The sequence below is a fragment of the Pygoscelis adeliae genome, unplaced genomic scaffold (assembly GCF_000699105.1).
Source record: "Pygoscelis adeliae isolate BGI_AS28 unplaced genomic scaffold, ASM69910v1 Scaffold513, whole genome shotgun sequence".
NCBI lineage: Eukaryota > Metazoa > Chordata > Aves > Sphenisciformes > Spheniscidae > Pygoscelis > Pygoscelis adeliae.
The window spans coordinates 2,138,892-2,155,837 of NW_008824591.1; positions in this window are offsets into that span (position 1 = coordinate 2,138,892).

Below are 16,946 nucleotides of genomic sequence, written 5' to 3' on the forward strand. Positions count from 1 at the left end.
CCTCTTGCACCTCCTGGTTGCTCCTGCCTGACCATGCTCAGGAGGGCAGTTTGTCTCTGCCACTGGGTTTCCCACACTGCCCAGACAGCCCTTCCCCTCCACCTTCAAGGCAGAAAGAGGGAAGGGTGGACAAAGGCATCTGCAAAAGACTATCAGTGCACAAAGCACTTCTCCCAGCCACAAAATGCAACCACCTCTGGGCTGACTCACAGCAACAGCAGCGGAAATATTTAGCACAGGTTAAAGAGGACGTCTCAATGATACCGGACAAAGAGGTAGAAATACAGATAAGGAAACAAACCCTGAAGAAATAAACAGCACGGAGTAGCCCAAGAAATGGCAAGGATAGTAAGGTACCTTTCTCATCTCTTCCTTGGAGCTCCTCTGCAGGGGGACCATCTGCTCCCCCAAAATCGCAGGACCCCAAATGTCACCGTGGACCATCTCATGGGGCTGGGGGAAAAGCAGAGAAGGGTTTGCTGTCCCTGGGTGATTGCCATTGGTTTAACTGCAAAGCAGAAGCACTGAAAGGCACAGCCAAACTGAGGACGCTGCCTGAGCCTCCCGCACTCCTGCTGGCAATGGTGAGAGCAAGAAGTTACCTGTTGTTAAATTATATCTTTCTGCTTTGTGGATGCAAACACAAGCTAGAAATCCTTGGGAAAAGCCTGAGACAACATAAGAGCTGTGGATCATCACACACATTTAACTCTGAAACCTAAAGGCATCCTATGGAGGGGTGGCTCGGAGCAAGGTAGGGGAGAGCAATGTCCTTAGGACCCACAACCCCCCATCTCTGCTCGATGAGCGCTGCAGCTGAGGTTGCTTCTGGCTTCTGCACGTGCTGGTCCTTTGACGCTTTCTCCTTTGGGTCAAAGGGGACAAAATTAGCCTCTATTCAACACTTCATTATAAAGCGGTCAAAATTACAGCCAAAACTGGATCCCGCAGCTTGTTGGCTGGACATAGGGCAGGGTCTCAGACATCCCAGCTTGCACTCAGACAAGCCTAAGCCATTGCCATTAAGATGATTCTTAATTGCACTGGGCCACGTAGAAAGAAAAATGAGTAGCAAGCCAACTGCTTTGATTAAAATGACTGATATTGGAGCTGTTCTGTTAAGACACAAAACTACCCGCTTTATGGCAAGAGCTCTTTGCAGGAGCTGGTGGTTGTAAAATTGGTTTCTCTTCTGCTCTGAAAGCAGAGCAGCAGGGTGATAACTGGAGAGGGACAAGAGTTTCCTTCAGCCAGAACAAGCACTCCTGAAGGCCTCCATTCCAGGTCCCCCTATCTTGCGCTGGGGACATTTGCCAAGGCCCCAGCTGGGACCAAGAGTTCAAGCTTTCTCTGCTCACACCAGGCTCCTCCGAGGTGCCCAGCAAGCCCAAAGTCACAAGCAAGATGGAGGCACCTGCACCCACTATTGAGGATTTGGGTCCAGGGGCCAAATTTTTCCTCTGGGTAAATTCTTCCATGGGAAGATTCTTCAAGGACATTCATGAAATTTAAAATTACATAAAGGTTTAAGCTCCTCACCAGGGCTGTGGCATCAACAAGACACTTCATCTCTAAGCAAGCAAGGTGACCTCTCCAGTCCTCTACATGGCTGGGTCACCAGGACCTTCAAGCATCTCCTCTCATTCAAGAGTTTTTAAGGCAGCACTTTAAATGAGAGCCTCTTCCTTCCTACCTTAACAAAGGATGAAAAAGTCATTGACAAGGAACATTAAAACTCCTTTAAAAGCATCAGAGGCAGAAGCCTTTCTCCAGGCTGCAGAGCCGCTATTGAAGCCGGGCACCAATTGCCCTGCTTGGCCGGGCTGCTCCCCGAGACAGCTGCGGGCAGCAGCAGCCAGCTGGGGTCGTGCTGGTTTTAATGGAAACCCGTTCACCTCGGCCGTATTCAGCGCACGGTGTGAAGTGCCTCTCTTTCTGAGACACAGTAAGTAATCCTGGCTTCCCGGTAAGATAATTAAGTTCCACTCAACAGCGCGACTGACTGCTACGACTTAAAGCACACACGCAGAATGAATGAAGGGTTGTGGGGGTTTTTTCCCCCTAATAAAAATAATTGGCTTTTACCAGTTGAGGATGTTTCCCCTCCCCTTTTCAGCAGCATTGCTGTGGCGAGCTGAGCCCGCTCAGCGCTGAAGCGTGGGCCACCCTTTCTACGGCCAGGACCCCATGGAGGTGGTGCACCCTTCATGGCACCCATCAGATGCACACGGAGGAAGATGCGGCCCTTGTTCTGCAGAGTTCATAGTCTAAATAGACAAGAAAACAACCACAGCAGAGCAATCTGCCTTTAGGAGCATTAGTTGATGCGAAAATAGAGAATTACTGGGATGACATCCTTATGCTGCCTCTGTTTCTGGAGCGTGTTTGACATACCCATAGGAATAAACACCCCTGTGAGCTGGCCCTACTGTTGCCCACACTGTACCGTGGTGACAAATGGAGGCACGACGGCAGTGACAACAGTGCCCCGGGGATCCCTGGGCTGGGTAAGACTGATGCATCCTCAGGCCTGTCTCCTTGCATCCATGTAGCTCTGGGAGGCCCCATATGGCAGGGGCTGCTGGCACCCGTGAGGTATAAGGGCTGCTTGGATGGAAGCTGTCTCCAAATCCCATCTGCCAATGTGGGCTGAGCCCCTCCACGTAGGACTGGCACAAGGAGGGGCTATTTCCATCCCGAATGAAGCCTGGAAAGCCTGAGCATCTCAAAGGGGGTGGGATCCAAATTCAGGAACCCATGACATTTCTAAGCTTTGGACAAGATGATTGTTGTCTTAAATACCAACATTTTCACCTGCAGATCCCAAAGCATCTTGTAAAACACTCACCTGCTCTGTCACAGCAGCAGCACATCCCTAACAGTCATAGAGACATCAGAGGACCTACCCAGCAGCCAAATTTGGGCTATTCCTGCCCAGTTTCTGAATCCGGCCCATCTTTATAGATCTGCTGCCACTTCCGTGGAAACAGAGCTGTGCATGTTAGCATCGAGGATTAAATTCCTAAGTGAGCCGGTAATTACATTTTTACTGTAGTTTTAAAAGGCCATTTGAGGCCCTACGGAGCAAACATTTTCCCTTTTAATGACACCGTAATAGATTAAGAGGGACCCGTCTCCCAGCAAACATTAAACAAAGGAGATGGATTACCCTGGCGACCAGAGCGAGTTGATCTCCTGTGCACAGCTTGTGCGTGGAGACACTGGGAAAACAGCTGCAACAGCTTCGGCACAGATGTGGCACAGGCAGGTCAGCACGGGTTTCCTTCACTGCCCCTTCTTGTCTCCAAACACCCACCGCAGAAGTGAAGCTGTGCCAAGAAAAAAGAAAACAGAAAGTCCTTTTGGGGTGGGAGGAGTTGTTATCGCAGATGTTTTGGTTATTGCAAGATATTGCCTGGGAGGAGGAGCAAAGGGGAGAGACAGCGGGGGAAAGGAAATATTTATCAAGCTTCAAAAGAAGCACATGGTTGCAATGGAAGGGAAAGTACACGCAGGATGACTCCAGTGGGAGCAGGATTAGTCCCGATCTTGTAAAGGTTTTTAAGTGCTCCCTGCTCCGGGCCACCACATCATTGCCGAAACCCCAGGGTGCTCTGTACTGATCTGGGTGCTCCGTGCAAAGCCGGGTGCTGGTGTCTGCCCAGTCATCGGGGCCAGTGAGGGGTCCCAGGGGTTTGGGAGTATCCTCCATCAGCATTGTCAGTGCTTTGCTTTAAGACAGGCATCCAGCCAGGACACACGTCCCCTGCGCTGGCCTTGGGCCACATCACCATCCCAGGAGGCTCGGCTGGTGCCTGGGCTGCCCCCAGGACATGAGCTACCTCCAGCCAGGACTCCTGGGGGGGACACACTGACCCCTTCCACCACCCGCAGTGGAATGCTTAGCCCGGCCGGGGCTCACCAGTGGAGCCAACTCCAGGAGAAGCGCGTGCAACTGGCAGGATGGAAATCTGCCTAATTAGCGCCGGTAAAAGCAGCAGCAGCAGCAGGGGCCCGGACAGCCCCTGCCAAGCAAACATGTTCAAATCAAACTGCAGCTTCTTTGCTCCAAAGTTTACAAGATGTTTCTTTCAAACCCTCATTAAGCCCTTCTGTCACCCCCCCCCGCACCGCCTGGCCCCTGCGCCAAGGCTGAGATGCTGTCGCGCACAGCCGCCTCTCCAGCCCCATTCCTGTTCTGCTCCTGCTGCCAGTGGGGATGCGAATGTCAGCACACTTGGCATGGATGGCGTGGAAGGGCCCAGGAAACCCGAGGGATTGGACTTTTCCTCTTTCTGGGTCATCCTCCAGACACAGCCGCCTCTGTAAAAGGACACAGGATAGTGTTTTCAAAGTGCTTTGGGAGTCACAGGCAGCAGGGTGGCTTCCCCCGAAGCTGTAGATGTGTGAACCCATGTTTAAATCTGAGCTGGCCAGCCAAGACTCCAAAATGCATGCAGAGGAACAGGTATCTCCAAGGTGCAATGCATCTCAGACTGGGACAGCCTGATGAAGGACCCAGCTTGTAGCAAAAGGCTGGGGAAACTCATTGACCCTAAATAGGAGCTGGCAGGGAAATCAACGGGGAGAGAAATTAAGACAGGTGATGGAGATGTTAGACATCTCACCACGATGCATTAGAGACGGGTGATAGAAAGGAAGGGTCTCCACAGGGCAGGAGGCCAGTCCCTGAGGATGGATGCAGGTGGATCCGTGGGGATGGAATGGGTAGACAGCTAACTGGGACACAGTGGGCTCAGCAAGTCCCTCACCGTGGAGGATGTTTTGTGCTTACCTTGTCTTTATTCTCCCCTCTTGACTTGCTTTTCTGCTGTTTTTGGAGACCTGGGAAGGTGGACTCACAGCTCCTACATGCTGCAGGTGCTTCCTGGTCAGTGCAGCATCGAGTGGCGGCGGGACAGAGTCTGAACCGGAGCTGAGCTGCCCGCCTGCACACATCCCCGGGCAAAGCAGGCAGGGATGCAGGCAGGGCATGCAAATACATCCCTACCAAGCTGTTCCTTGGCATCTGCAGAGGGCTTCCAAAGGGGAACAGCCCACATCTTGAACACAATTTTTAAAAATAAGTTAATTTCCTTGGACTCCAATTAAATGCTTGGCAGCAAGTCCTAGCTCTGGGTGAGTGCCCAGGCACCTTCCGGCATTACAGCAGCCTGGGCTGCTGCTTCGCTGCTAAATGCACAGCCCAAAACTGTCCATTCACCAAGTGGTGCCTCAGGTGTTGGGACACAGCACTGAGGAAAGTGCCAAACTGCAAAGCCCCACAGTCTGCAAACAGCTTTCCCTCCCGAGTTGCATACCCACCCTTCATCATGAGGACCTGGGTGCACCTAAACAGGGGTGGGGGACCCCAAACTTTGTGCCAGGGGGATAGCATCCCCTTGGCATGTCCAGCCTGAGAGCAGTGAGCTGGGTCATGCCACATGGCTCTTGCTGTGCAGAGGGAGCGCAGAGGAGCCCAGCCAGCACCGCACTGGGAAGTGGGATAGTGGGAGCACTCTGTCAATATTTATTCAGCATTTTGAACAACTAGTACTTTTCTTTTTCTTTTTGCTGTGTTCATGAATGTGTTAAGTGCAGTTTATAGCCAGCAAGATGCCCCACAGAGCGCCCGAGAGGCAAGGAGGCAAACAACAAGAGGGGAAACAAGATGGAGCAACTCACCCCGAGTCCCCAGCCAGGAAGAAAACCAGCCCTCCTGCTGCCCTATGCGCAAGCACTCAAGTCCTCCTCCTCTCTGAGCACTGCCTGATTTTCACTTCGTTGGTTGGATCAGACGAGCACTTTCCTGCCCAGTGGGCCATCCCTGCAAGTATTGCTCCGTGCCTGGACTTTGTAGAGGCTCTGTAACTGGCCACCTCCATTGCTTGCAATTAGCAGATGATAAAACTAGCAGAGAAAGAGCTACAATTCAGTTCTGGCCTATTCCTGGCCTCCCACCACTGCCCATTAACTCATAAATGGTCAGGGCCCCTATGCAGCATATCCATACCCTCCTTCTTCAGAGCAACTATAGCTGATTTCATTGCAAGAGAGCACAGATACGGAGTTAGGATGAAAACAAGCAGCTGGGGGGCAAGTAGGTGGTGAAACAGAGCCACGTGTGATCAGCACAGCTTGCAAAACCTCTGGGGAAATCCCCAAGGCATTTGCTTGTGCTGAGGTTTGCTCCGCCCCAGCGAGGCTCCTGCCCATGGCAAGCCAATGCGTTTGGCCAGCCCCGCCATACACTGCGGGGTGAGCGAGCGAGCCCCGGCGCCTGCCAGGAAAGCGCCGGTCGTGGTGGCTGTTAACAAGTTGTGGAGCAGGGGCAGGGGACGCAGTTTGAGGGGAGGTACAGCCGTGGTCAATGTGGGAGGTCCATGCCCTTTTGTTAGGCATGAGCAGGCAGCCCGGCTGTGCACCGTGTCGTGCGGCATCTGCACAAAGAGACGCACGCTGGTAAAACAGCCACCTAACGACAGGCGCAGCTGTAATGGGTAGAGCTGGCAGCGCTGGCTTCAGATCAGAATAAACATCAACAAAGGATATGATGGAGACTGGCAGGCGGCCGGTGCTGTGGGGTAAGGGGTTTCCTCCCCCATTGCTGCTCCCTTCCTTGCAGTGCCACAGCCCACACTGGGCCACCATGGCCACCTGCAGCCTTGCCTGCAGCACAACAGCACCGCGCAGCCGGGATGGGGCTCGTGCTCCGCTCAGCCCTGCCAAAAGAAAGGAGAGAAGGGACTTAATAAGGAGGCATGTGCACAGTGGGATGGGATACAGGGCAACGCAGAAACCAGCGCCACAGAAATCTGTCTTTGCAACTCTGTTGGAAACGCGCTCCAAGTTTTGCAAAATTTGTTTGGGTTTTTGAGGGGGGTTTGGGGGTGGGGGAGGGCCAGGGAAAAAGCACTGGAAAATATCAGGTTTCAACACTCACACAGTGTTGTATTATTCCCCTTTTGATGCTACTTTTTATTTTGATTGAAAAATATTTTGTGGTCTGACACAAACCTCACTCTTGCCTGAAGAGCCAATGTCAACACGAAGTTCTGTGAGCTCCTCAAAGGGAAACGTTTAAAATTACAGAACGAAAAAAAAAAAAGCAGCAGTATTTTCCTAGTGTTGCCTCTTCCTTCCCAGGGACTTTCAGCATTTTTGGCTCTCTTTTCCCTATGAAACAAAGTCACATTTTGGGGTCTCAAGTTTCCTGCCACACCACTCACAGCTTAAGCAGAGCCCAGCTCCCAGGTAGCAGGGCAGTGCCCAAACCCACTCTGCTCCCACTCCGGGATATCATTCCAGGGAGAAGACCCTGGCAAAATCATTCCATGCAAAATCATTCCTCCTGGAGCCAAGCCAAACACCTTCCCCTCTTGGCATGGCGTGCAGAGGCCAGCTGGGCTGTTGATAATTATTTAGTTAACGCTGGAAAAACCTTGGATCAGGAGAAAAACAGCATTTGCCCACAGATAAATGCAGCTCCCAACCCCTTCCTCTGGTCAATTAAGACAACACTGCTAATTAGGCTTCCATCTACCCATCTCTCACCCTTTCCTCAGCCAGCAGTTTTCTGCCCACCCTTATGCAGTCATTAGCCAGCCTTTCCCTAAATGAAAAAGCCTGTGAAAGCCATGAAATTGGGCAAGGACAGGCTTGCAAACAACTTCAGCTTCTGGGTCTTGGCAATATATTTAATTTCAGCCAGAGAAACTCGAACCAAGGGAGGCCTTTGCCAAATGGTCTATCTATAGGGCAGCACGTGTTCAAGGCATTTGTGCCCCACCTTTGCATTTGCTCTTGCTATAGCTGCATGGCATGGGAAAAGCTATACATGCACATGCATTTTTGTATATCTGAGTGTCTCCATATAGGCTTGCTAATGCATCTGCCTCTGTGGATATGTTTCGGGCTTACTGGAGGGCGTGAGCCTGTTTATTTGTGTCTGTTTATGTATCTGCATTCTGGCTGTTTGTTGGTATGGGCTGCATTTCCCTCCACATATGTCTCTGTGGCTACGTGCCTGATTGTGTAGGAGAGTTTCCCGTGGTTTTTTGGTGCCATTCCCAGGCAGCTCCGACAGCAAAAGCCACACTCTGCAATGGGAAATTATTAGACAGCAAGGGAAGAAGAGGGGAAGCACTAAGAAATGGTTAATTTGCAGAGAAAAGCCAAGTGGGGAAATGAGTACCCTGGAAGGTCTTTTTGATTGCTCCTCCCAGACACACAGAGCAGACGCGATGTTTGGGAGGGGATGCTGGGGTTGCACAAGAGGCACCCGTGGCCAAACAGGGTGAAAGGGAGAAGCACGGGGAGGGAAACATGTTGCAGGTGCCCCGCCGGATGACTTTCAACCTGCACCTCATTCCTTCAGGGTTTTAAAGGGATGTTTCCCACTCACCCTTTTCTGGCATCTAAACCAAGAAGCACCTGGAGCAGCAAACCTGTCTGCCAGCAGCTGCATGGCTCAGAGGAGCGCCATGCCTATGCCACTGGTGGCCCACACCACAGCACAGGGCTTTTCCTGATGGAAGGGTCCTCCAGTTCCTCCCACAGTGACTCCAAACACAGCAGCCTCCAAGACAACCAACTTGAATAGCCAGCTCTGCAGTTCAGACACTGAAACAAGACAAGGACACATCATACACTGAGCTGTGATGGCCCCAGGAGGTACATCCTTGGTGCATCTGCACTTCAGGAACTGCTTTCTCCCAGTCTAACAACAGACACAGCACCACTATCCTGCAGACATCTCACCAGGCAGTTGCTCATGGACCTTAGGATGACAGCCACCAGACTCCACCAACCCAAAAGTTTCTTGCTTCCTAGGGGTCTGTATATGAACATTCCCTGGCCCTGAGGTCCTGCCCTCCTTCATCGCTATCACATGTGAAACACCTGAGATGTGCCTGCCCTTGCTAATGAAGGTTAATGACTTAATGATTCATCCATCCATCCTTCAGCCTCCTTAGGAGCTTCCCTCTCCCCGTGCTGCCAGGCTGGGCAGCTCTTCCCTGCTCGAATGGACTTACAAGAGGGTTTCTGATTGCTTTGGGCCCCTAATGCCAGTCTCATATGGTCCCTCCACGCTGTATTCTGGGCTTGTCCACCACTTGTGACCGAATTTCCCTTTCCTGGGTGCCTCTTTGCACGTGAGTGTGCAAAGTGTGTCCTCCTACCTGCCCCCTCACCCCCACCAAAGGTAGTAGGAAACACTGACACCCTCCACGTGGAGGCTCAGCCCCATAGCAGAGAGCGGATTCCCCTTTCACAAAGGGATTTGGCCCTTCTGATCCCAGTAGGTGCTCAGTGGCCAGGCTTTTACCTTCCAAATTTCTTACAATGCCAGTGGGGTAACAGAGAACAGCACATGAGGAAGCTGCCCTTGGGGGACCATGGGGTGCAGGTGGAAATAAACCCCCAGAGCAGTTTGCAGGCACTGAGCGATGTTGGCTCCCAGAGTCTTCCCCCAGGCAGACCCACATTGTCAGCCCCATGGTGGGCCACCCCAGCTCTGCCCCATCGATCTGCACCCCCTGCATGGCGACCAGCCTGTGGCACGGTGGGGGTGCTGGGCAGGGGCTGCTCCATCCGGACAGACCCCCCCCACACACCAGTTCTTCATCCTCTCTATTTCCATTGAGGCTCAAGCTTTCCTCGCACCCCACGAGGTTTCCCTCCCATCCACAGCACAGAGCAACCCACACAGGCCGCTGCGTAGAAGCATCGCTTGGGTTATCTCCGTGACAAAGGTCTGTGGGTGTCCCATGTTTTACACTCCTATCAGCACCCCTCTTTGGTTCATTTCTTTAACAAATCTTCCCTGTGCATCTTGGTGGAAACAGCCCAGAGATAATAACAGCAGATATGCGTTGACCTATGGGATTCCTGGAGTGATCAAACTGTCAGATAACGGAATAAATCTTTCTCGTGGGCTGGGGATTAAATCAGAGAGTGTTAGCTGCTGCGGCTTCTTATTTATTTCTGTTCTCTTAAATTGCATTTCCCTTCCCCCCATGAAGAGCGCTTGCTGCCTTCAGCTGTAAATTACTGCAAAGCTTTATGGAAAGTTTAGACACTGAGTCTCTTAACCTTGCAAACGTCTCTTGTTTCTCTTAATGGTCTCCAAAAGCTCTCAAGAAAGAGAAAGCAAAAAGGGGAATATGATTTGCTAGCAAGCGCATACCTTGGCATTGCACAACAGGGTGACCCGGCCTGAAGATCACCTAAAACGCATGGGCTTGGTGTGTAACTCTTGGCTGTTTCATTGGCCGGCTTCATGACCTTGGATGCAGCGTTTCACCTCTGCTTCACCCAACCCTTCATCCGTCTCTGTTCTCCGCAGCCTCCTGGGGCCGAGGACGGTATGCACCCCGCAAACGGGGCTGCAGGGAGCTGAGGGCACTGCTCTCGTACATAAGCACGTCCTTCCCCCAGGATGGAGCGATTCCCCATTTGCTTTGGCAGGGGCTGCACCTGGATATCTGGGCATCAGGCAGCATCTCTGGGATTTGGGTAGAAGATCACCATGACAGCTATAGAGCGCAGGACTGCCAGTTTAGCTCTGAAAGCGCGGATGGAGAAATACCCAGAGGGGGTTCGGTCTCTAGTGTCTATTCAGCAGAAATTTTTGATGTGGTGAAATCCTCCTTCCAAAAAAAAAATGAAAGGGAAAAAAAAACAAGAAAAGAAAAGAAAAAAAACCCAAAAAACAAACAAACAAACAAACAAAAAGTAAGTGTGAAATTTGCTGTGAAATGATTACTCCCCTGGAAAAGGTTCTACATTTCAGTGCTTAAGTCCCAGTTTCAGAGGAGGCTCCTGCCCAAGCCCCTGGTGTTCCTCCACCTCCCCAGGGTGAGCTGCCCCGGGTCCCTATGAATTAGCAAAGCAGCTGCCTCCCGCACAGTGTATCTGGATGCCGCTGAAGACACCCAACGGGAAGCACAGCTGTAATACCCTGCTCTCCCTCCGGCAGGATCCAGCCTCTCCTGCCCACCTCCCCGCAGCCCATCAGCCCGGCTCCTGGTGGTACCCACCCCGCTGCAGGCAGCCAGTCCTGCCCAGAGGATGGGGCCGGGAGCGGGGATCCCGGGAGCGCTGTGCGAGTCACACCAGACACCACAAATCCGACAAAATGAGTTTGATAGCTGGTGCTATTCAGGTGCAAAAAGATTTGCGGTAGCGCATGTCCTACAAGGAAAAAAATCTCATCGGAGCTGACGTTGCACAGGCTTCACGCTGCCATACCGAGCTGCAGCCGCACTCCTGGCCTGCGGCGGGGGGACTGACACCAGAACCAGGCTCCACAGGCCAAGTTAGGCTGGTGGCCGGTATATCGGTGTTGAGATTGGCAGACTGATATCAAGTCCAAATGTGGCACATTAGCTTGAAAACACCTTTGTCTAGGCTGGGGGAAAGCAAGCAGAGAGGAGAGCAGCTCGTTGCACAGTGCTGCCTGCTCCTGCAACGCCAGCTCTCCTCTCCCTCCCCTCGGCAATTTTCACCCGAGGAAACTTTGTTTGCATACGAAGCGACATTTCTCAAGTCACTTCCAATCCTATTTGCACCAGCTGGCGGTGTTCGGGGCCAGCTCTCCTTCCTCCCTATGCCAGGCTTGCTCACAGCTGGATGCAATTGCATGAAAAAGAGGCAGGAAGGGAGACCGAGGGAGGCAGGTACTGACGCACGGATGGATGACGGTACAGGTTTACGTAGACAAAAATCTCTTGCGACTTTCTAATCCTTCCTTGGTGCATCAACTTTCTGAATCCCACCCCAACAGCCCCCCATCCACGTGAATTCATCCAGTGAATTCCCAGGGACCTGCAGAGCCACCGGCATCCTCGGGGGCCCAGCCTGGGGACAGCCTTCCCCTCCCCACCCCCTTCCCAGCCCTTCCCGCAGCCACTCCAGCCTCCCTGCTGTGATCTAGACACTTCTTGCTGTAAAGCTAGCCCTGGCAAAAAAAAAAAAAAAAAAAAAGCTATGAGACTACCTTCCCAGGCAGGCATTTCTAATGAGTTTTGATTTTATAAAAACAAAAATCCCGGAGATGCCAAGTCAGCCGATCCCTCTTCAAACCGCATTAAATGTCCCACAGAGCAGGGAGAGATGAGCTGCTCCATACTCCCTTCTTTTTTTAAACACCATCCATTTAAGGATGCTGAAAGTTTGATCAATAGGCAGCGCCGGCATGGGCTGCCCGAGGTGCTCGTGTGCTGTTTCATTAGAGGATGATTGCTCTGCCAACAGGCTGCTGCCACGAGCCTGCGCTGCGACCCGCGGGGGACGAGCAGCCAAGTTCAAAGCCAGCCCCTCCTAACCCACCCACTGCTGCGCTGCAGCAGGGCTTGAGCCAGGGAGGGTTCAAGGTCTACAGAGCAAAGTACAGAGCACATCAGGTGCCAGGGAGACAGCACTTCTTTTCATGTCCTAAATTAGAAAACAAAATAGCACTGGCACCCCAGGGGAGCTGCGGGGAACTTCTACTCTAACAGCAGTGAAAAAGTTTCAGGGCTCAGCGCAAGGAAGAGAAAAATCAGTGCGAATGGCAGCGGAGCAGCGGGGGGACGGTGGCGGGGGGCTGGCACAGAGGTGGGGACGTGGGCTCAGCTGGCTGGTGGACGGGGCATTTTTCTGCACCTCCCACCCCACCACGGGGGAGAAATGTGCCTGAGCCCCCACAGTGCTCAGCCGAAATCCCACTTCTGCAGGCAAAACCTCCCCAAAGTCACCTAAATACGCAATTGCCATGGGCACCGCTCCTTTGGGCTGAGTTGGTTTTTCAGCTGCAACCTCTAGGCTCCCAGCAGATCACTTTCCTGAGTCCCAGGGACGGTTTCACCCTGCTGCTGACCTGGCTGCAGCCCCCATGCATCCCTGCGGGGATGCTTCAGGCCCTCATTTTCCAAAGTCCTTAGTAATTTTGGGTGCATTCATCTCTGCCCCCAAGAGAGGCCCGACGTCCAGACATGGCTGAGTGCCTTCTCTTTAGAAATCTGGCAGCTTTACCAACCAGCTGAGCCCTTTTTAATGGGCAGCAACAGCATCCCAGGCGCCTGAGCAAGTCTTGCTTCGTTAAGCACTGTGCTGTCCTTGGCCAAGAGCTCTGGCAGAGCAGGGGAGGGCAGGAGGACGACAAGATCGTTGTCCCCAGAGTGACAGTGAGCGATGGGAGATGCTCTGCCCAGTATGGGGGACTGCCCTGAGCCTTTCCCTGGTGATGCCACACGCAGGGGAGCAGCCTCCAGCTCAGACAAGGTCATCCCAGTTTTAGGAAGGGAGAGGTGAAGCGCTGGGAGATCTTGTCCTGGAAGTTTCCCAAAGAACCACCGACAAAACCAAGCAGCCAACCCAGATCCCCTCTGCTCTTGCCTTACCAGAGGGACCACCCTCCAGCCTGCCAACAAACAGGCAATTTTCAATCCACTGGCACCACCAACGGGTCTCTTTGGGATTGAAAGTCCTCCCATGACCTTCTTCACCTCCTGGGACTGGATAGAAAAATGTCACTTGGCCATTGACCCCAAAGTGCAGAGGGTCTGGTACATGGAGAGATGGATCCAGCACATGGAGACGTGGGTCCAGCACATGCAGATGTGACTCCAGCACATGGAGACGTGACTCCAGCAACCACCAACATGGAAGGACAGGTTGAGCACCCATCGTTGACCATCAGAGTTTTCCTGTTGACTCAAAGGCCTTCAGGCTGCTCAGGGAGGGGAGGATCAATTATCCGCTGCCATTAATCTGCAGGGACATCGGAGACCATAGATAAATCACAGATAAAAGCTGTTCTACCTCTTCCAGCAGGCACACCTTCCCTGTCCTGTAAACCTCAAAGACACGACACTAAGAGGAAAGTTAAATGATTAATTTGTTTTTCAAAACCACGTCCTGAGAAAAATATCAAATTTTTTATCCGGAGGATAATTCTTTTGGCAGCCCGAGCTCCCGTAAGCTGTTTGGGAGTTCATTTTAGTTGACTGAGTGTGATTACACATCTGTGATTAGACATTCGCTCTACAGATTTTTTGTTAACCTCCCTGTTTGAAATTCTCCCCAAACTTCCCGAGCAGGATTTTCTTGTCCAACCATTTGTATTTTATATCCGTGCTGAAATACTGCTTTATAAATAGCAAAAGCTTTATCTTGACTCTAACCAGCAACCTCAACTTAAAGCTAAATGCATAATTTACTGCAAATTAAACTTAATGGGACTGGAATAATTATGTTGACTTTTGGAAGTACTTAAGGATAAATACATGATTAGATATTTTGCACACCGTGAGGAAATATTTATTTCGAAATACAAATTCTTCCCATTGAGCCTTTTGATGGAACATTTATAGGTGACACTATCAGCATAAAGATTACAGTACCATTAAGGCTACTTAAATAAATTACCCTGCTGCATTTGCAGCACTGGAGAGATGGGAATTCTCCAGCAAAGTGTGGTGTCCGTGCCGCCAGTTCGCCGCATGGGCATGGGGAGCTCGGCACAGCCCTGGACGAGACCCTTCAGCCTCCGCTCCCCGTGCCCATCGCGGAGGAAGTGCCGTGGGCATCCCGGCAGAGCCGGGCTGTCTGTGGGAACAAGGTCATCCCACCCAGGGACCCTCCACACACTTCTTTACAAAAAATGAACCAAGCAACATTGGTACTAACTCATATTTTCTCCCCAGGGGATTTGTTTTTTATGGAAATGGCTCAATTTTAGAGCTAGTTTTCTTTTTTTCTCCTCCAAATAAAAAATTTAGGGAAATTTCTGCGGGAGGAGAATTTGCAGGATCCTTATCAGCAGTTCATGCTATAAAACCAATCGTGACCACAAATTGCTCCTGCTTTTTGCTTGTGTTTTAAGCTCCAGCTGCTCTTAGCTGCCTAAGAGGTGAGCGAAGAATTTTCAGCAAAGCACTTTTCCAACGGGAAATCCCAGCTCGCTGCTGTGCGGGTTAAGGCAGCCCCGTGTTAACATCCTGAACAGTGGCTGGGGGGAAACATCGAGGCAAAATGTCTCACCCTCCTCCTCCTCCTCCTCCTCCTGGCTCTGGCTCCCACAGCCGCTGCTTGGCGAAGACATAAGCGAAGAATTTTCAGCAAAGCACTTTTCCAACGGGAAATCCCAGCTCGCTGCTGTGCGGGTTAAGGCAGCCCCGTGTTAACATCCTGAACAGTGGCTGGGGGGAAACATCGAGGCAAAATGTCTCACCCTCCTCCTCCTCCTCCTCCTGGCTCTGGCTCCCACAGCCGCTGCTTGGCGAAGACATAAATCCCCAGCCTGGACCAGGCTGCTGCCGGCATCGCACTCTGCTCGCACGGGACATCAGGCACCACCCTGGGCTTAAAACAGAAATGATAGGATGTGAGGGCTCTTTTTTCTTTTAATAACGTCAGCGGAAGAGAGCTTTCCTTTCGCTTTTCCTGGGGGGCTCCCCATCACAGCAAGAGGGAAGCCCCACGAGCAGCCCATGTGAAATACTGGCTGGTTTGGGGTTTTCCTGGATTTCGGGATCATGCTCCGGACGGACCCGGGAGCTCTCTGTCTCTGCACACACCCACGGGGCCAAGGGCTGAGAATAACCAGGCTGTAACGTAAGTGAAACCCAGTGATATCTGCACAGGATGGACTGAGTTACGGAGCTGAAACGTGGTACATGTTGGATGGAGGGGGTTGGTGCGGCACCCTGGCTCGCCCGTCTGGACCACTCCAGCTCCCAGTTTTGGAGGTGAGCTCTGGTGCTGCTGCTGCTGGGAGCACAGAAGTAAGAAACAAACAGGGGTCAAAACTTTTTACACATGGGCCTTATGTCAGCACAAGCCAGTTGTGTAGCCTGAGGAGCACCCCAGAGCCCAGCATGCAGAGGGCATCTCTGCTCGTCCCCAGGGCCACATTTTGGTGCCATCGAGACCAACCACTCGTGACCAATCCAGGCTGTTGGGCTGATTTGCAAAGCAAGGATGGACAGCTGTCCCAGGGACGGGAGCATGACACACTTGTCCCCATTCCATTCCAACTGGATGAGCCTGGGAAGTGTTGATGCTCGGCAGGGTCTCCGGGGGCTGGGGATCAGAGAGAGGATGGAGATGATCTGCCCAACCTGAGCCACGGACAGCACTTGGCCTTGCAGATACATCACAGGTGATAAATGGGCCACTGTAACTAATTGAATTTGGGTTTCGTTTTAATGAATTAATCTGCCAAGGTTAATCTGGAGGGCTTTAACACACCCTTCCCCCAGCCCTGCTTTTACCCTCACCCTTGACTCAAGACAACTTTTAAAATGCCACATAAAAAGGAACAAGCCAAAACCTGAGATGGTGAACTGCCATGACCTGCTGAGAGGGACAAGGATGGGGAGCCCTAGGTAGGACCCTCACACCGGGAAGGGACCTACTTCACCTGAAGCACTGGAGGAGAAGAGGGAAAAGGAAGCCCTTGCTCTGCCCACAATTCCTTTGGCTACCTTGGTCATGTCCCTTGATAACTGGGTGGCTCCACTCACTGAGATAGGTGGATGAGATCTGGGCACCACGTGCCTAAAAACGTGCTTGGGTTGCAGGCTCTCCAGGGGCTCTGCCTGCAGACCCTCATGAGCCAAAGACTCCTGGGTGGTATCTTAAGTTCATTTTTCCTGCGGCCCCCACCACCAGTGGTGTCACCACCACCTTGAGCAGCCCTGAGGACAGGAGTGCTGGTGCGAGGACCAACCTCCCTGCACGCCCTGTTACTTGCTGTCCCAGAGAGGAGGAAGGAGGGGAATGTGGGTTGCTCCTAGAATCATAGAATCATTAAGGTTGGAAGAGACCTCCAAGATCATCGAGTCCAACCGTCAACCTAACACCACCATGCCCACTAAACCATGTCCCTAAGCGCCGCATCTACACGTCTTTTAAATACCTCCAGGGATGGTGACTCCACCACTTCCCTGGGCAGCCTG